The sequence below is a fragment of the Pseudophryne corroboree genome, chromosome 7 (genome assembly GCF_028390025.1).
Source record: "Pseudophryne corroboree isolate aPseCor3 chromosome 7, aPseCor3.hap2, whole genome shotgun sequence".
NCBI classification, from domain to species: domain Eukaryota; kingdom Metazoa; phylum Chordata; class Amphibia; order Anura; family Myobatrachidae; genus Pseudophryne; species Pseudophryne corroboree.
This window is the reverse complement of record NC_086450.1, coordinates 164,480,436-164,501,407: the sequence shown is the minus strand read 5'-3', so window position 1 is coordinate 164,501,407 and position 20,972 is coordinate 164,480,436.

Genomic DNA, 20,972 nt, shown 5'->3' with positions numbered 1-20,972 from the left:
ATATAGGAGGAGTACAGTGCAGAGTTTTGCTGACCAGTGACCACCAGTATTATACGTTGTCTGCCTGAAAAACGCTCCATATCTGTGCTCAGTGTGCTGCATATATCTGTGCTCACACTGCTTTATTGTGGGGACTGGGGACCAGCAGTATTATATAGGAGGAGTACAGTGCAGAGTTTTGCTGACAGTGACCACCAGTAAATATAGCAGTACGGTACGGAAGGCCACTGCTCTACCTACCTCTGTGTCGTCAAGTATACTATCCATCTAGATTCTATACCTGTGGTGCATTTTAGTTTTGCAGTTTGCTGACAGTGACCACCAGTATATATAGCAGTACGGTACGGAAGGCCACTGCTCTACCTACCTCTGTGTCATCAAGTATACTATCCATCTAGATTCTATACCTGTGGTGCATTTTAGTTTTGCAGTTTGCTGACAGTGACCACCAGTATATATAGCAGTACGGTACGGAAGGCCACTGCTCTACCTACCTCTGTGTCGTCAAGTATACTATCCATCTAGATTCTATACCTGTGGTGCATTTTAGTTTTGCAGTTTGCTGACAGTGACCACCAGTATATATAGCAGTACGGTACGGAAGGCCACTGCTCTACCTACCTCTGTGTCATCAAGTATACTATCCATCTAGATTCTATACCTGTGGTGCATTTTAGTTTTGCAGTTTGCTGACAGTGACCACCAGTATATATAGCAGTACGGTACGGAAGGCCACTGCTCTACCTACCTCTGTGTCGTCAAGTATACTATCCATCTAGATTCTATACCTGTGGTGCATTTTAGTTTTGCAGTTTGCTGACAGTGACCACCAGTATATATAGCAGTACGGTACGGAAGGCCACTGCTCTACCTACCTCTGTGTCATCAAGTATACTATCCATCCATACCTGTGGTACATTTCAGTTGTGCGCAGTATATATAGTAGTAGGCCATTGCTATTGATACTGGCATATAATTCCACACATTAAAAAATGGAGAACAAAAATGTGGAGGGTAAAATAGGGAAAGATCAAGATCCACTTCCACCTCGTGCTGAAGCTGCTGCCACTAGTCATGGCCGAGACGATGAAATGCCATCAACGTCGTCTGCCAAGGCCGATGCCCAATGTCATAGTAGAGAGCATATAAAATCCAAAAAACTAAAGTTCAGTAAAATGACCCAAAAATCAAAATTAAAAGCGTCTGAGGAGAAGCGTAAACTTGCCAATATGCCATTTACGACACGGAGTGGCAAGGAACGGCTGAGGCCCTGGCCTATGTTCATTGCTAGTGGTTCAGCTTCACATGAGGATGGAAGCACTCATCCTCTCGCTAGAAAACTGCAGTGCCACTCCTAGATGGGCCAGGTGTTTGTGTCGGCCACTTGTGTCGCTTAGCTTAGTCACACAGCGACCTTGGTGCGCCTCTTTTTTTCTTTGCATCATGTGCTGTTTGGGGACAATTTTTTTGAAGTGCCATCCTGTCTTACACTGCAGTGCCACTCCTAGATGGGCCAGGTGTTTGTGTCGGCCACTTGTGTCGCTTAGCTTAGTCACACAGCGACCTCGGTGCAAATTTTAGGACTAAAAATAATATTGTGAGGTGTGAGGTGTTCAGAATAGACTGAAAATGAGTGGAAATTATGGTTATTGAGGTTAATAATACCATGGGATCAAAATGACCCCCAAATTCTATGATTTAAGCTGTTTTTGAGGGTTTTTGTAAAAAAAACACCCGAATCCAAAACACACCCGAATCCGACAAAAAATTTTCAGGGAGGTTTTGGCAAAGCGCGTCCGAATCCAAAACACGGCCGCGGAACCGAATCCAAAACCAAAACACAAAACCCGAAAAATTTCCGGTGCACATCTCTAAATTATCTGGGAGTGTTGTCAATTGGTACGAAACCATTACTTCAGCTAGTGCAGTATAACGTGCACAGCTTAATACAGAATACAGGTTGAACCTCATGGGTATACTGCGTCTTTTCAATAGAGATGAGCGCCTGAAATTTTTCGGGTTTTGTGTTTTGGTTTTGGGTTCGGTTCCGCGGCCGTGTTTTGGGTTCGACCGCGTTTTGGCAAAACCTCACCGTATTTTTTTTGTCGGATTCGGGTGTGTTTTGGATTCGGGTGTTTTTTTCAAAAAACCCTAAAAAACAGCTTAAATCATAGAATTTGGGGGTCATTTTGATCCCATATTATTATTAACCTCAAAAACCATAATTTCCACTCATTTTCAGTCTATTCTGAATACCTCACACCTCACAATATTATTTTTAGTCCTAAAATTTGCACCGAGGTCGCTGGATGACTAAGCTAAGCGACCCTAGTGGCCGACACAAACACCTGGCCCATCTAGGAGTGGCACTGCAGTGTCACGCAGGATGTCCCTTCCAAAAAACCCTCCCCAAACAGCACATGACGCAAAGAAAAAAAGAGGCGCAATGAGGTAGCTGACTGTGTGAGTAAGATAAGCGACCCTAGTGGTCGACACAAACACCGGGCCCATTTAGGAGTGGCACTGCAGTGTCACGCAGGATGTCCCTTCCAAAAAACCCTCCCCAATCAGCACATGACGCAAAGAAAAAAAGAGGCGCAATGAGGTAGCTGTGTGAGTAAGATTAGCGACCCTAGTGGCCGACACAAACACCGGGCCCATTTAGGAGTGGCACTGCAGTGTCACGCAGGATGTCCCTTCCAAAAAACCCTCCCCAATCAGCACATGACGCAAAGAAAAAAAGAGGCGCAATGAGGTAGCTGTGTGAGTAAGATTAGCGACCCTAGTGGCCGACACAAACACCGGGCCCATTTAGGAGTGGCACTGCAGTGTCACGCAGGATGTCCCTTCCAAAAAACCCTCCCCAATCAGCACATGACGCAAAGAAAAAAAGAGGCGCAATGAGGTAGCTGTGTGAGTAAGATTAGCGACCCTAGTGGCCGACACAAACACCGGGCCCATTTAGGAGTGGCACTGCAGTGTCACGCAGGATGTCCCTTCCAAAAAACCCTCCCCAATCAGCACATATAGACATATAGCTAATATAGACTGGTTGATAAAGAGATGTCGTAGTATGTATGTATAAAGAAGAAAGAAAAAAAAACCACGGTTAGGTGGTATACAATTATGGACGGACTGCCGAGTGCCGACACAGAGGTAGCCACAGCCGTGAACTACCGTACTGTACTGTGTCTGCTGCTAATATAGACTGGTTGATAAAGAGATGTCGTAGTATGTACGTATAAAGAAGAAAGAAAAAAAAACCACGGTTAGGTGGTATACAATTATGGACAGACTGCCGAGTGCCGACACAGAGGTAGCCACAGCCGTGAACTACCGTACTGTACTGTGTCTGCTGCTAATATAGACTGGTTGATAAAGAGATGTCGTAGTATGTACGTATAAAGAAGAAAGAAAAAAAAACCACGGTTAGGTGGTATACAATTATGGACGGACTGCCGAGTGCCGACACAGAGGTAGCCACAGCCGTGAACTACCGTACTGTACTGTGTCTGCTGCTAATATAGACTGGTTGATAAAGAGATGTCGTAGTATGTACGTATAAAGAAGAAAGAAAAAAAAACCACGGTTAGGTGGTATACAATTATGGACGGACTGCCGAGTGCCGACACAGAGGTAGCCACAGCCGTGAACTACCGTACTGTACTGTGTCTGCTGCTAATATGGACTGGTTGATAAAGAGATGTCGTAGTATGTACGTATAAAGAAGAAAGAAAAAAAAACCACGGTTAGGTGGTATACAATTATGGACGGACTGCCGAGTGCCGACACAGAGGTAGCCACAGCCGTGAACTACCGTACTGTACTGTGTCTGCTGCTAATATAGACTGGTTGATAAAGAGATGTCGTAGTATGTACGTATAAAGAAGAAAGAAAAAAAAACCACGGTTAGGTGGTATACAATTATGGACGGACTGCCGAGTGCCGACACAGAGGTAGCCACAGCCGTGAACTACCGTACTGTACTGTGTCTGCTGCTAATATAGACTGGTTGATAAAGAGATGTCGTAGTATGTACGTATAAAGAAGAAAGAAAAAAAAACTACGGTTAGGTGGTATACAATTATGGACGGACTGCCGAGTGCCGACACAGAGGTAGCCACAGCCGTGAACTACTGTACTGTACTGTGTCTGCTGCTAATATAGACTGGTTGATAAAGAGATGTCGTAGTATGTACGTATAAAGAAGAAAGAAAAAAAAACCACGGTTAGGTGGTATACAATTATGGACGGACTGCCGAGTGCCGACACAGAGGTAGCCACAGCCGTGAACTACCGTACTGTACTGTGTCTGCTGCTAATATAGACTGGTTGATAAAGAGATGTCGTAGTATGTACGTATAAAGAAGAAAGAAAAAAAAAACACGGTTAGGTGGTATACAATTATGGACGGACTGCCGAGTGCCGACACAGAGGTAGCCACAGCCGTGAACTACCGTACTGTACTGTGTCTGCTGCTAATATAGACTGGTTGATAAAGAGATGTCGTAGTATGTATGTATAAAGAAGAAAGAAAAAAAAAACACGGTTAGGTGGTATACAATTATGGACGGACTGCCGAGTGCCGACACAGAGGTAGCTACAGCCGTGAACTACCGTACTGTGTCTGCTGCGACTGGATGATAAATAATGATATAAAAAATATATATATATCACTACTGCAGCCGGACAGGTATATATATTATATAATGACGGACCTGCTGGACACTGTCTGTCAGCAGAATGAGTTTTTTATAGAATAAAAAAAAAAACACCACACAAGTGAAGTCACACGACGAGTGTTTAACTTTTTCAGGCAATCACAATATAGTATACTACTAACTATACTGGTGGTCAGTGTGGTCAGGTCACTGGTCAGTCACACTGGCAGTGGCACTCCTGCAGCAAAAGTGTGCACTGTTTAATTAATTTTAATATAATATGTACTCCTGGCTCCTGCTATAACCTATAACTGGCACTGCAGTGCTCCCCAGTCTCCCCCACAATTATAAGCTGTGTGAGCTGAGCACAGTCAGATATATAATATATACATAGATGATGCAGCACACTGGGCTGAGCAGTGCACACAGATATGGTATGTGACTGTCTTGTACTCCTGGCTCCTGCTATAACCTATAACTGGCACTGCAGTGCTCCCCAGTCTCCCCCACAATTATAAGCTGTGTGAGCTGAGCACAGTCAGATATATAATATATACATAGATGATGCAGCACACTGGGCTGAGCAGTGCACACAGATATGGTATGTGACTGAGTCACTGTGTGTATCGTTTTTTTCAGGCAGAGAACGGATATATTAAATAAAACTGCACTGTCTGGTGGTCACTGTGGTCAGTCACTAGTAAACTCGGCACTCTCTTCTACAGTACTCCTAAGCTCCAGTAAATCAGGTCAATCTCTCTCTCTCTCTCTCTCCTAATCTAAATCACTGTACTCCCTAACAGCTGCTCCCCGTCCCCAATCCTCCCCACAATTATAACTAAGTCACTCAGTCTTTACTCTTTTCTACTATAACGGAGAGGACGCCAGCCACGTCCTCTCCCTATCAATCTCAATGCACGTGTGAAAATGGCGGCGACGCGCGGCTCCTTATATAGAATCCGAGTCTTGCGAGAATCCGACAGCGTCATGATGACGTTCGGGCGCGCTCGGGTTAACCGAGCAAGGCGGGAAGATCCGAGTCGCTCGGACCCGTGAAAAAAAACATGAAGTTCGTGCGGGTTCGGATTCAGAGAAACCGAACCCGCTCATCTCTACTTTTCAACCTCATTAACTATGTTACTATGTACGTGTGGTTAATGAGATTCATTTTATCTTTTCAACTTTGCCTTAATTTTTAGTTTATGTAGATTTTTTTTTTACTGGGACGGGTGGGGGATGAGGATGGGGGGGGGCAAACCAGCAATTTGCCTAGGGCCCCATGAAGAGTAAATCCAGCTCTGATCACCACTTCCCATATATATCTGGGGGATGTAGTTAATTTATTGAAGGACCGGAGCCCAGCGGTCGGAATACTGACACCGGAATTCCAAAGGGTGCCATAAGACCGGCTTCAAAATCCTGGCGGAGTTCAGGATGCTGGCATGCCCAGAGTCCCGAGCGTTCTTTCAGCGGGAAGCACTCGCATCCTGTCACGGGGGGGGGGGGGGTTGTTGGGAGGTTAAGTTTAGGCATTAGAAGAGGGGTTAGGGTGCAGGGATGGGAAGGGTATGGTTACATACTGGGTAGTGGTAGTTGGGGTTAGGCACTAAGAAGGGGAGGTTAGGGTTGGGCACCAAGTGTGGAGGGTTAAGTTTAGGCAGCTGGGAAGGGAGGATTATGGTTAGGCACCACCGAGAAGGGTTAGGGTTAGGCACCACCAGGGAGGGCTAGGGCTAGGCACCACCGGGGACGGTTATGGCTAGGCACCACTGGGGAGGATTAGGGTTAGGCACCACTGGGGACGGTTAGGGTTAGGTACCACCGGGGACGGTTAGGGTTAGGCACCACCATGGAGGGTTAGGCACCACTGGGGAGGGTTTGGGTTAGGCACCCACAAGGGAGGGGGGTGTCGGAATTCTGATGGTCGGGATGCCGCTGTTGGTATTCTGACCATCGGCATCCCATCAATTTGGGATATCATACTGAATTCATACCTGGTTGCTGCTCACCCAGACTCAATCATTTCAGAAAAGAGCTTACAATTTGTTTCTATGCTATGTCATTTCTGTTTCAATCAAGTGCAACATTTTAAATCATATACTGTAGGTTTCATATGGTTTTCTTTTAGCACACATGGTGGGGCTTGTCTGTTTGTTTACATTATAGCCTTGAATAGAGCTGCTGCACATGCTGTATCCTAGTGCAGGTTTTCGTTTATCCACTTTACACAAAGTTTGCTATCAAAACCACAATGGCACATTTTGTATGGAAGGTGGGCACATTTTCAGCTGTTACTAACACAGCAGCAAAGTTTGTCATAATATAGACTAAATAATGAGTCTAAACACTTAATAGAGCACAGAAAACAGCAGGGATTAGTAGCCCTGGCTATCGGCTCCTCAGCCATCACGTTATGGCAATCTTGTGGCCAGGATGGCCTGACTGTATCCTCCCAGTCAGTCTCCTGGCTCCACTTCCTCTGAAGGGATCCACTTCCTCTTAACCTACTGAAACCCAGTTTGGTGCCAAACCAGCCCCTTTTAAAGGCTCCCGCCTAACCAGGACCTCATGTTAATCACACTTGGGATACTCCCAGGCGGAGCTAATGGTCCTGTAGCAGCCATCCTTGCATAGTCCATTCAGTAAATGTCCACCTTCGGTGACTAGCACTAGAGATCTCCAGGAGAGCAAGGTGGCATTGGTGTTTCTATCATGGGTGCATCCATGTTGTTTTAATACTTACCTTTCCGGAGTCCCACGACGGGCGCTGCAGCCACAGCAGCCACAGCAGCCATGGCAAAAATCTTACCTAAAATGGCCACCATGCATGCGCAGTATGAAATTTGTCTACAAATGTTTCCTAGGATCTACGCATGCACAGTTGACTTCGGCACATGGCCGGAGTCTACGACGTCGTGCAGAGGAGGGGGCCCACCCGGAGTCTACACACGGGCCTCCACCTCTCTTAAAACTCCCATTCAAGTGGGCTACTTCTGTATAGTCTGCTTTTCTTTTCTACTAATACATAAATATGCACTGTATAACTATACGCAATTTCAGTTTGTGTAGGTAAAGCTCCATTTTCCATCTGTAGGAAGTTAGAAGCAGGAGAGGGGTTTAAACTCCCATACACCCACTGCACAATGGCCCTCATTCCGAGTTGATCGCTCGGTATTTTTCATCGCATCGCAGTGAAATTCCGCTTAGTACGCATGCGCAATATTCGCACTGCGACTGCGCCAAGTAATTTTACAATGGAGATAGTATTTTTACTCACGGCTTTTTCATCGCTCCGGCGATCGTAATGTGATTGACAGGAAATGGGTGTTACTGGGCGGAAACAGGCCGTTTTATGGGTGTGCGGGAAAAAACGCTACCGTTTCCGGAAAAAACGCAGGAGTGGCCGGGGAAACGGAGGAGTGTCTGGGCGAACGCTGGGTGTGTTTGTGACGTCAAAACAGGAACGACAAGCACTGAACTGATCGCACAGGCAGAGTAAGTCTGAAGCTACTCTGAAACTGCTAAGTAGTTAGTAATCGCAATATTGCGAATACATCGGTCGCAATTTTAAGAAGCTAAGATTCACTCCCAGTAGGCGGCGGCTTAGCGTGTGTAACTCTGCTAAAATCACCTTGCGAGCGATCAACTCGGAATGAGGGCCAATGCGCTGATGCCCATTAGGGGCCAGCGAGTAAGATGCAGTTTTATATTGCAAGAGACTGTGGACGTTGGCTGTGCCAGGAGAGCATGGTGGATGGTTAATGTAGGTCATTTCAGAAAGATGACTATTAAGCAGTCTGTTTATTTATTTTATTTAACTGTGTGACCAGCCTGTGTATGCTATGCACAGAATCTGATGCCAGTAAAGACATCGTGTTTCACCAGAAAACCTGCCTACCAAGTACCCATATTTCCAGTATCCGTTTTACAATACCAATTAATCTGCCCATGTGGGTGTTACGCACACCAGTACTAACAGGAGTATACCGGTGTATGAACAGAGAGGGAAGCGAAGCAAACAAACTCACAGACAGTATAACATAACATACACAGGAGGTGATGGAATAACTAATAAACACAAAGTGAACGGAGAAGCCCAAAGGCTCAGGAATTGGGTGTCTCCCTAGTGTCAGGAATGCTCAGATGGAATAGAGCGGACAATGAAGCGAGGTGTAGTGATTTAACATGTGGAGCACCTGAAATGATGTTGCTAAGAGCAACAGAAAAAACCCCAAAGAGTTACCAACGGGTGTGGGAATAAACTCCTTGGTCAGAGATAGAAATATAGACACAAGGAGAGTATCCACAATCCTAACCCCCACTTGCAGGGCACAGGTTCAGCTTACTGCCACTAAACTGACACCTGGACGCCCTGCACAGTGAGGGAGGATTAAGCAAGCAGATCTGAGAGTACAGCCGCAAACTTGCTGGGTTCACAGAATAGCAAAAGAACCCCAGCAGGTCAAACAACTGACTCCAGTCTTACTGCTAGGTCCGGATTGGCAGAATGAAGTACCGAATCCCAAGGCCTATTCGCAGTAAGCAACAAGTAAATACAAAGTCACACAGTACTAGCTAACTCTCTGGAACTGACTAACAAACAAAGATTCAGCAGCATTTGCCTAGCCTGAGAGGATGGTTTATATATCAGGTGCTGTCCACGCCCCACTCAGACCTCACAGACTGTGAGCACAAAACCAGCGCCGGATTCCCTGCTGTGCACATAGCCTGTAACCACTACACAGTAAAAACCCGGACCGGAGTATCAGCTGCGCTCAGGTTACTTCGCTAACACTTGCCTCCCGGTTGCCATGGCGACGTGGCAGCACAGAGCAGGAGATCCTAACAGTACCCCCCCCTCTGACGAGGGGTCAAAGAACCCCTACCACCGGGTTTATCGGGGAACTGCGAGAAGAAAGAGCGTATCAGTCTGGGGGCATGAAGATCACAACTGCGCACCCACGACCACTCCTCCGGGCCATACCCCTTCCAGTGCACCAAAAATGACAGCCGACCCCGAACCATCTTGGAGTCAAGAACCCTTTCGACCACAAACTCCCTCTGACCCCGTATCAGAAGAGGAGAAGGTCTTCCACTGGAAGAAGGATTACTAACCGCCAGTTTTAAAAGGGAACAATGAAATGTTTTATTGATACCCAATGAACGGGGCAGATCTAACTGAAATGCCACCGGATTGATAACCCTGGTGATCTTATAAGGGCCGATGAACCGGGGGCCTAACTTATGAGATGGCTGTCTCAACTTCAAATTCTTGGTGGACAACCAGACGAAGTCTCCTAATTTGAAGCCGCAGGGTTTTCTCCGCTTATCAAAAACCCTTTTGGTCACTAATGACACAGACACAAGGGCTTTCATCACTTTCCTCCAAATACCCCTAAGGACCGAAACAACAGAGGAACCACCAGGCGTGGAATCCAGGGGGTCAAAAGAATTGGCCTTAGGATGATGCCCATACACACAAAGGAAGGGAGAGATCCCTGTAGCAGAGTGAGCCGCGTTGTTATAGGCAAACTCCGCCATGGACAGATGAGCAACCCAGTCAGTATGACACTTGGAGACATAACACCTGAGGAACTGCTCCAAGGACTGGTTCACCCTCTCAGTCTGCCCATTAGACTGTGGATGGTAGCCTGACGACAAGCTCACAGAAATCTGGAGGTCAGAACAAAATGCCCTCCAGAATTTGGCCACAAACTGGGATCCACGGTCAGAGACCACATCAAGTGGCAACCCGTGGAGGCGCACAACATGCTGCATAAATAACTCAGACAGGCGTCTGGCCGATGGCAACCCAACCAGTGGAACGAAATGCGCCATCTTCGAAAACCTGTCAACGACAACCCAAATGGCTGTCATCCCCGAGGATTTGGGCAAGTCCACCACAAAATCCATGGTAATGTGGGTCCATGGCTTAGACGGAATAGAGAGTGGATGTAATGGGCCGACAGGAACCCCTCTAGGAGTTTTATTTCGGGCACAAACGTCACATGCCCGAACCCACTGATCCACATCCCTAGCCACCGAGGGCCACCACACCGCCCTAGACAGCAACTCCCGAGTTCTGGCAATACCCAGATGCCCTGCCGACCTCTTGGCATGGAATTCCAGGAACACTCGCTGTCTTAACCTAGGAGGCACAAATAAGAGACCTACCGGAAGGTCTGGAGGAGCCTGCTCCTATGCTCTAAGGACTAATGACAAGAGGTCCTGGGTAATGCACACTTTAATACATGATGGGGACACAATGGGCAATGGCTCCTCGGTGGTCTCTTGAACTGGAGCAAAACTCAGCGAGAGCGCATCAGCCTTGATGTTTTTTGACCCAGGGCGATATGTTATCAAAAAATTAAAGCGAGCAAAAAACAAAGCCCATCGTGCCTGCCTGGCATTGAGCCGCTTCGCTGACTCTAAATATGCCAGATTGTTATGGTCGGTGAGAATTGAGACCACAAACTTAGCCCCCTCAAGCAAGTGTCTCCACTCCCCGAGTGCATCCTTTATAGCCAACAATTCCCGGTTACCCACATCATAATTCATCTCGGCAGACGAAAATTTATGGGAAAAGTAAGCACAGGGATGAAGGCGATTATCAGACACCCCCATCTGAGAGAGCACTGCCCCAATACCTATCTCAGAGGCATCCACTTCTACCACAAAAGGACGCTCTGGATCTGGGTGTCGCAGCACCTTGGCCGAGACAAATGCCCTTTAGAGACGGGCAAAGGCCGCTTTGGCCTCACAAGACCAGTGAGCAACATCCGCCCCTTTCTTAGTGAGTGCCACCAAGGGGGCCACTATAGACGAAAATCCAGCGATAAACCGTCTATAAAAATTCGCAAAGCCCAGAAAACGCTGAAGCGCCTTCAAACTAGTGGGCTGCACCCAATCCAGGACTGCCTGCACCTTAGAACCCTCCATTTGGAAACCTTCTGAGGAGATAATATACCCTAGAAATGCGATTTGCTGGACTTCAAACTCGCACTTCTCCAGCTTCGCCCCAAGCTGGTGGTCTCTGAGTTTCTGGAGGACTAAGCGTACATGCTTCCGATGTTCCTCCAGGGAATGAGAGAAGATTAGGATGTCATCTAGATAAACAACTAAGAATCTATCCAAATATTCCCTGAGCACATCGTTCATGAATTCCTGGAAGACTGCCGGGGCATTAGAGAGCCCAAAAGGCATCACCAAATATTCATAATGCCCTGAGTGGGTATTAAAGGCAGTCTTCCATTCATCCCCCTCTCTTATTCGGATTAGATTTTAAGCACCGCGTAGGTCAATCTTAGAAAAAATGGTGGCAGTACGAAGCTGGTCAAACAAAACCGAAATGAGAGGCAGTGGGTACGAGTTTTTAATCGTGATACGGTTCAATTCCCTGAAGTCGATGCAGGGTCGCAACGAACCGTCCTTTTTACCCACGAAGAAGAACCCCGACCCAACTGGGGACTGTGAGGGTCTGATAAATCCCTTAGCCAAGTTCTCCTGAATGTACTCTGCCATAGCCTGAGTCTCAGGACGTGACAGGGAGTACAACCTGCTCTTGGGAAGCTTAGCATCCGGCAACAAATCAATGGCACAGTCATAGGGGCGATGGGGAGGTAGTACCTCCGCAACTTTTTTGGAGAACACATCTGCAAAATCTGCATAACATCCTGGCAATCCTGGCAAACTTAGCTGCGAGAGCCTGACTGGAAGGCTCAAGCAACTCCTGAAACAATCACTACCCCAACTAAGAATCTCCCCAGAGACCCAGTCAAATTGAGGGTTAAGGGCCCTTAACCAGGGTAACCCCAAAACCAATGGGGCAAAAGAACAGACAGTCACATAAAAAGACAATTTTTCAGAGTGTGTGGCTCCAATAAACAAAGGAATTTGGCTGGTGCAGGAGGTAATTTTACCCTGGGACAATGGTTCCCCGTTTAACCCACAGATCTCAATCTCTGATGCCAAAGGTATTGAGGGAACAGAGTGTTCCAGGGCGAATTGACGGTCCATGAAAACCCCATCGGCCCCACTGTCAACAAAGGCCTCAGTCTTGACAGTTTGACCGAGGATCTCCAAAGTCACCGGAATGAGAAAAGTCTTTTTGGGAAATTCTGACTTCTGGCCTGACAGGATATTTCCCATCACCCTCAGGCCCTGAAGTTTTCCGTTTTTCCTGGGCATGATACTACAACATGACCTTTATTCCCACAGTACAAACACAAACCCTACTGTCTCCTCCGCGTCTTCTCACGCGAGGAGAGGCGGGTAGCCCCAATCTGCATAGGCTCCTCGGAATATTCCTCAGAGTCTGAGGTTCCCTTGGGAAAAAAGGAAACTGCGGTCTCCCTTTCAAGCCTACGCTCTCTCAGCCGTCTATCCACCCGGATGGATAACTGCATGAGCTGATCTAAGCTATCAGGCGAGGGATATTGTACCAGTTGGTCCTTTATCTGGTCAGAAAGGCCCCTTCGGTACTGGTTTCTCAGGGCTGGGTCATTCCACTGGGTATCATGAGCCAACCTCCGAAACTCCGTACTATAAACCTCAGCTGGCCGTCGCCCTTGCTTAAGAACCGTAATCTGAGCATCGGCTGAAGCCATCTTGTCAGGGTCATCATACAAAATGCCCAGTGCCATAAAAAAGCATCAACACTTTTAAGCGACGGACAGTCAGGCTGTAACCCATATGCCCAGACCTGTGGGTCTCCTTGTAGCAAGGAAATCACCATGCCCACCCGCTGAATCTCCGACCCAGAAGACTGGGGCCTAAGCCTGAAATATAGCTTGCAGCTCTCCTTGAAACAAAAGAACTGCGAGCGATCTCCAGAAAAACGATCCGGGAGATTTACTTTCGGCTCCTTAACCCCTGAACTTGCCGCTGCTGCTGCGGGAGCTCCGCTAGCGGCCTGCGGGGTGTTCATTTTAATGGACATCTCATTAAATTGTCGAGTCAGGACCTGCACCTGATCGACCACCTATTGCAAAGTATTTTGAGGGGTATGCTCCATATTCCCACAAAATTTCAACAGGAGTAAGGCTGCTGAATATGTTACGCACACCAGTACTAACAGGAGTATACCGGTGTATGAATAGAGAGGGAAGCGAAGCAAACGAACTCACAGACAGTATAACATAACATACACAGGAGGTGATGGAATAACTAATAAACACAAAGTGAACGGAGAAGCCCAAAGGCTCAGGAATTGGGTGTCTCCCTAGTGTCAGGAATGCTCAGATGGAATAGAGCGGACAATGAAGCGAGGTGTAGTGATTTAACATGTGGAGCACCTGAAATGATGTTGCTAAGAGCAACAGAAAAAACCCCAAAGGGTTACCAACGGGTGTGGGAATAAACTCCTTGGTCAGAGATAGAAATATAGACACAAGGAGAGTATCCACAATCCTAACCCCCACTTGCAGGGCACAGGTTCAGCTTACTGCCACTAAACTGACACCTGGACGCCCTGCACAGTGAGGGAGGATTAAGCAAGCAGGTCTGAGAGTACAGCCGCAAACCTGCTGGGTTCACAGAATAGCAAAAGAACCCCAGCAGGTCAAACAACTGACTCCAGTCTTACTGCTAGGTCCGGATTGGCAGAATGAAGTACCGAATCCCAAGGCCTATTCGCAGTAAGCAACAAGTAAATACAAAGTCACACAGTACTAGCTAACTCTCTGGAACTGACTAACAAACAAAGATTCAGCAGCATTTGCCTAGCCTGAGAGGATGGTTTATATAGCAGGTGCTGTCCACGCCCCACTCAGACCTCACAGACTGTGAGCACAAAACCAGCGCCGGATTCCCTGCCGTGCACAGAGCCTGTAACCACTACACAGTAAAAACCGGGACCGGAGTATCGGCTGCGCTCAGGTTACTTCGCTAACACTTGCCTCCCGGTTGCCATGGCGACGTGGCAGCACAGAGCAGGAGATCCTAACAGTGGGCTGTCATACTGTACATAGGTAAATCAGAGAGAATGTTTAAGGAACTAATGACAGCCAGCTATTAGAGCAGCAATTAATAGCGGGCACAGCGTACTAGTGATGTGCACCGGAAATTTTTCGGGTTTTGCGTTTTGGTTTTGGATTCGTTTCCGCAGCCGTGTTTTGGATTCGGACGCGTTTTGGCAAAACCTCTCTGAAAATTTTTTGTCGGATTCGGGTGTGTTTTGGATTCATTTTTTTTTTACAAAAAACCCTCAAAAACAGCTTAAATCATAGAATTTGGGGATCATTTTTATCCCATAGTATTATTAACATCAATAACCATAATTTCCACTCATTTTCAGTCTATTCTGAACACCTCACACCTCACAATATTATTTTTAGTCCTAAAATTTGCACCGAGGTCGCTGGATGACTAAGCTAAGCGACCCAAGTGGCCGACACAAACACCTGGCCCATCTAGGAGTGGCACTGCAGTGTCAGACAGGATAGCCGATTTAAAAAATAGTCCCCAAACAGCACATGATGCAAAGAAAAAAAGAGGTGCACCAAGGTCGCTGGATGACTAAGCTAAGTGACCCAAGTGGCCGACACAAACACCTGGCCCATCTAGGAGTGGCACTGCAGTGTCAGACAGGATGGCCGATTTAAAAAATAGTCCCCAAACAGCACATGATGCAAAGAAAAAAAGAGGTGCACCAAGGTCGCTGGATGGCTAAGCTAAGCGACCCAAGTGGCCGACACAAACACCTGGCCCATCTAGGAGTGGCACTGCAGTGTCAGACAGGATGGCCAATTTAACAAGTAGTCCCCAAACAGCACATGATGCAAAGAAAAAAAGAGGTGCACCAAGGTCGCTGGATGGCTAAGCTAAACGACCCAAGTGGCCGACACAAACACCTGGCCCATCTAGGAGTGGCACTGCAGTGTCAGACAGGATGGCCGATTTAAAAAATAGTCCCCAAACAGCACATGATGCAAAGAAAAAAAGAGGTGCACCAAGGTCGCTGGATGGCAAACACCTGGCCCACCTAGGAGTGGCACTGCAGTTTTCTAGCAAGAGGATGAGTGCTTTCATCCTCATGTGAATCTGAACCACTAGCCATGAACATAGGCCAGGGCCTCATCCGTTCCTTGCCACTCTGTGTCGTAAATGGTATATTGGCAAGTTTACGCTTCTCATCAGATGCTTTTAATTTAGATTTTTGGGTCATTTTACTGAACTTTTGTAGTATACTTGACGACACAGAGGTAGAGCAATGGACTACTGTACCGTACTGCTATATATATACTGGTGGTCAGCAAAATTCTGCACTGTCCTCCTACTATATATACTGCGCACAACTAAAATGCACCACAGGTATGGATGGATAGTATACTTGACAACACAGAGGTAGGTAGACCAGTGGCCTACTGTACCGTTCTGCTATTTATTATATACTGGTGTTCAGCAAAATTCTGCACTGTCCTCGTACTATATATACTGCGCACAACTAAAATGCACCACAGGTATAGATGGATAGTATACTTGACTACACAGAGGTAGGTAGAGCAGTGGCCTACTGTACCGTACTGCTATATATTATATACTGGTGGTCAGCAAAATTCTGCACTGTCCTCATACTCTATATACTGTGCACAACTAAAATGCAACACAGGTATGGATGGATAGTATACTTGACGACACAGAGGTAGGTAGAGCAGTGGCATACTGTACCGTACTGCTATATATTATATATTGGTGGTCAGCAAAATTCTGCACTGTCCTCCTACTATATATACTGCGCACAACTAAAATGCACCACAGGTATGGATGGATAGTATACTTGATGACACAGAGGTAGGTAGAGCAGTGGCCTACTGTACTGTACTGCTATATATTATATACTGGTGGTCAGCAAAATTCTGCACTGTCCTCCTACTATATATACTGCGCACAACTAAAATGCACCACAGGTAGGGATGGATAGTATACTTGACGACACAGAGGTAGGTAGAGCAGTGGCCTACTGTACCGTATTGCTATATATTATATACTGGTGGTCAGCAAAATTCTGCACTGTCCTCCTACTATATATACTGTGCACAACTAAAATGCACCACAGGTATGGATGGATAGTATACTTGACGACACAGAGGTAGGTAGAGCAGTGGCCTACTGTACCGTACTGCTATATATTATATACTGGTGGTCAGCAAAATTCTGTACTGTCCTCCTACTATATATACTGCGTACAACTAAAATGCACCACAGGTATGGATGGATAGTATACTTGATGACACAGAGGTAGGTAGAGCAGTGACCTACTGTACCGTACTGTTATATATTATATACTGGTGGTCAGCAAAATTCTGCACTGTCCTCCTACTATATATACTGCGCACAACTAAAATGCACCATAGGTAGGGATGGATAGTATACTTGACGACACAGAGGTAGGTAGATCAGTGGACTACTGTACCGTACTGCTATATAATACTGGTGGTCAGCAAAATTCTCCACTGTCCTCCTACTATATACTACAATGCAGCACAGATATGGAGCGTTTTTCAGGCAGAGAACGTAGATATTTTCAGCACACTGAGCACAGATATTTGCAAGCACACTGAGCACAGATATTTGCAGCACACTGAGCACAGATATTTGCAGCATACTGAACACAGAAACTGAGAGAACGCTGCACGTCCTCTCGCGATCATCTCCAATGCACAAGTGAAAATGGCGGTGATGCGCGGCTCCTTATATAGAATACGAATCTCGTGAGAATCCGACAGCGGGATGATGACGTTCGGGCACGCTCAGGTTAACCGAGCAAGGCGGGAGGATCCGAGGCTGCCTCGGACCCGTGTAAAATGGGTGAAGTTTGGGGGGGTTCGGATTTCGAGGAACCGAACCCGCTCATCACTACAGCGTACATACGGTTTCAAGGCATTTCTGCCACGCTACACACCTTTTTACTTCCCTAAGGTACACTTCCCTAAGGTATAGGATACCAGGTACCAAAATCTATATGGGGTGGTAATATAGCTAGCAAACTATTACAACCCGGTGGATTTTTTGTCTGGCACCCTAGTTTCCAAGGGGATCAATAATCACCTCAATCGCAATAATTTTTTATAGATGCTGTCAGCATTATTTATATATTTGTTATTTATTACCAATAATCTACATAGAGCATACATATTCTGCTGCGCTTTAGAGATACTTTATCTGGTTAATCTTTACTATTAGGCTACTATTAATAATCTGTACAGATACTATGATGACTTCTTAATGCTGCTGTGTCTATTAATTTCTTGCACGTTTATCTACATAGCCATCTACAATTGAAGTATCAGGATGGTAGTAATATTCGTTTACTGGAAGTGCATTTGAATGATACATTCTCGCAAGCCCATTTCTAGCCAATCTGGCTCCCTCTGCGAACAGTAAAAAAATGTGTGTGGGGCCTCGCTAAAATTGCCGTGGCCTTGCAGGAGAAGACTACCTTTCACTTCAGTTTTTGACCCTGCATCCCCAGACCTCGGCCACAACAGGAAAGAAAAAAATTCACCATATTAAGCCATACACAGTAATGCCGCCTGAACCATATTGAGCCATACACAGTAATGCCGCCTGCACTATATTAAGCCATACACAGTAATGCCGCCTGAACCATATTGAGCCATACACAGTAATGCTGCCTGCACCATATTAAGCCATACACAGTAATGCCGCCTGCACCATATTAAGCCATACACAGTAATGCCGCTTGCACCATATTAAGCCATACACAGTAATGCCGCCTGCACCATATTAAGCCATACACAGTAATGCCCTTTGCACTATATTATGCCCCACACATTAATGCCCCCTGTACAATATTAAGCCATACACAGTAATACCCCTTGCACCTGATTATGCCCAGCACAGTAATGCCCCCTGCACCATATTATGCCACACACCATAATGCCCCTTAAACATTATGCCACACACCAAAATGCCCCTTAAACATTATGCCACACACTATAATGCCCCTTATAACATTAAGTGCCCCCATGACCTTATTATGCCCCACACAAAGAGTGCCCCTTACACCATATTATTTATGCCCCACACAATAATTCCCCTGACATCATGTTATGCCCACACAGTAATGCCCCTTATAAATTATGCCCAACCTGCTCATTGTCAGGGGTTAAATGCAGCATTCCAGCACAGCATCTTGTTTGCATGCCCCCTACCTCACTAGTCAGGGGTCTCAGCACTTTTGGGGAGCTCTGCTCATGCATTCCTCTCCTTGTAAATGTCCATTCCAAAATGTCCACCGGCCATTTTGGGAGGGAGATTTTCACATTATTATATGTGGCCGACCAGACTGCATAGAATACTGAATACAGAGGTCATGAACCAGCGTCCTGTGTGATTGCACGGCTGGCCTGCCCCTCAAAACTGCCCTGCATTATCTTTTCTATTAGATATGAGTTTTTACTATTTGGCATTTGGGAGCACCATGGATGATGTCATCGACTATGCTTCGACCGGCCAGATGTCATGTCCCGCTGGTGTTCACTGGATATGTGAATGTTATTTAAGGTAAGACATTTACATTATTTTGTAAGATCTGATGAAAGTTCTGCACTTTGAAACGTTGCTGAATAGTATTCCAGTGTAAGCTACTTTGTTGGTGACACCAGGAGCGCTGCACCACATGGACGCTGTTTCTATATATAGTGCGGGAACCCAGTGTGGTATTGATTTATTACAGGTAGAGCTGGACCCTCAAGACGTTTTATATATACAGTATATATATATATATATATATATATATACTGCTCAAAAAAATAAAGGGAATACTTAAACAACACAATGTAACTCCAAGTCAATCACACTTCTGTGAAATCAAACTGTCCACTTAGGAAGCAACACTGATTGACAATCAGTTTCACATGCTGTTGTGCAAATGGAGTTGACAACAGGTGGGAATTATAGGCAATTAGCAAGACACCCCCAATAAAGGAGTGGTTCTGCAGGTGGTGACCACAGACCACTTCTCAGCTCCTATGCTTTCTGGCTTATGTTTTGGTCACTTTTGAAAGCTGGCGGTGCTTTCACTCTAGTGGTAGCATGAGACGGAGTCTACAACCCACACAAGTGGCTCAGGTAGTGCAGCTCATCCAGGATGGCACATCAATGCGAGCTGTGGCAAGAAGGATTGCTGTGTCTGTCAGTGTAGTGTCCAGAGCATGGAGGCGCTACCAGGAGACAGGCCAGTACATCAGGAGACGTGGAGGAGGCCGTAGGAAGGCAACAACCCAGCAGCAGGACCGCTACCACCAGCTTTGTGCAAGGAGGAACAGGAGGAGCACTGCCAGAGCCTGCAAAATGACCTCCAGCAAGCCACAAATGTGCATGTGTCTACTCAAATGATCAGAAACAGACTCCATGGGGTAAATTTACTAAGATTCGTATTTTCCCGTTTGAGGTCAAAGTTCAATCACGAATGACATCGAAAGTGTAAATATGCAACTTTTTGAATTGATTACGACTAATTTACTAAGCTGCCGTATTCTGCATTTTCGGGTTTTCCGATGTCGATGTCATTCGTTTTTTTAGGCAGTGTTTTACGTGAGTGACTTGTAAAACACTGCCTACTTTAATACAATGAATCTCGGCTGGATCTGAGAAATCCGTGCTGGGCTTCATTGTACACTTTGTTATAAAAAAAAAAAAAGTTTAAATGTAAAAAAAAATTGCGTGGGGTCCCCCCTCCTAAGGCAAACCAGCCTCGGGCTCTGTGAGCCGATCCTGGTTGCAGAAATATGGGAAAAAAATGGACAGGGGTTCCCCCATATTTAAGCAACCAGCCTCGGGCTCTGCGCCTGGTCCTGGTTCCAAAAATACGGGGGACAAAAAGAGTAGGGGTCCCCCGTATTTTTGAAACCAGCTTCGGGCTCCACTAGCTGGACAGATAATGCCACAGCCGGGGGTCACTTTTATACAGTGCCTTGCGGCCGTGGCATCAAATATCCAACTAGTCACCCCTGGCCGGGGTACCCTGGGGGAGTGGGGACCCCTTCAATCAAGGGGTCCCCCCCCCAGCCACCCAAGGGCCAGGGGTGAAGCCCGAGGCTGTCCCCCCATCCAATAGGCTGCGGATGGGGGGCTGATAGCCCTAGTTCAAAGTGTTTGATATTGTTTTTAGTAGCAGTACTACAAGGCCCAGCAAGCCTCCCCCGCAAGCTGGTACTTGGAGAACCACAAGTACCAGCATGCGGCGGAAAAACGGGCCCGCTGGTACCTGTAGTACTACTACTAAAAAAATACCCCAATAAAGACATCACACACACACCTTGAAAGTATAACTTTAATACATACATG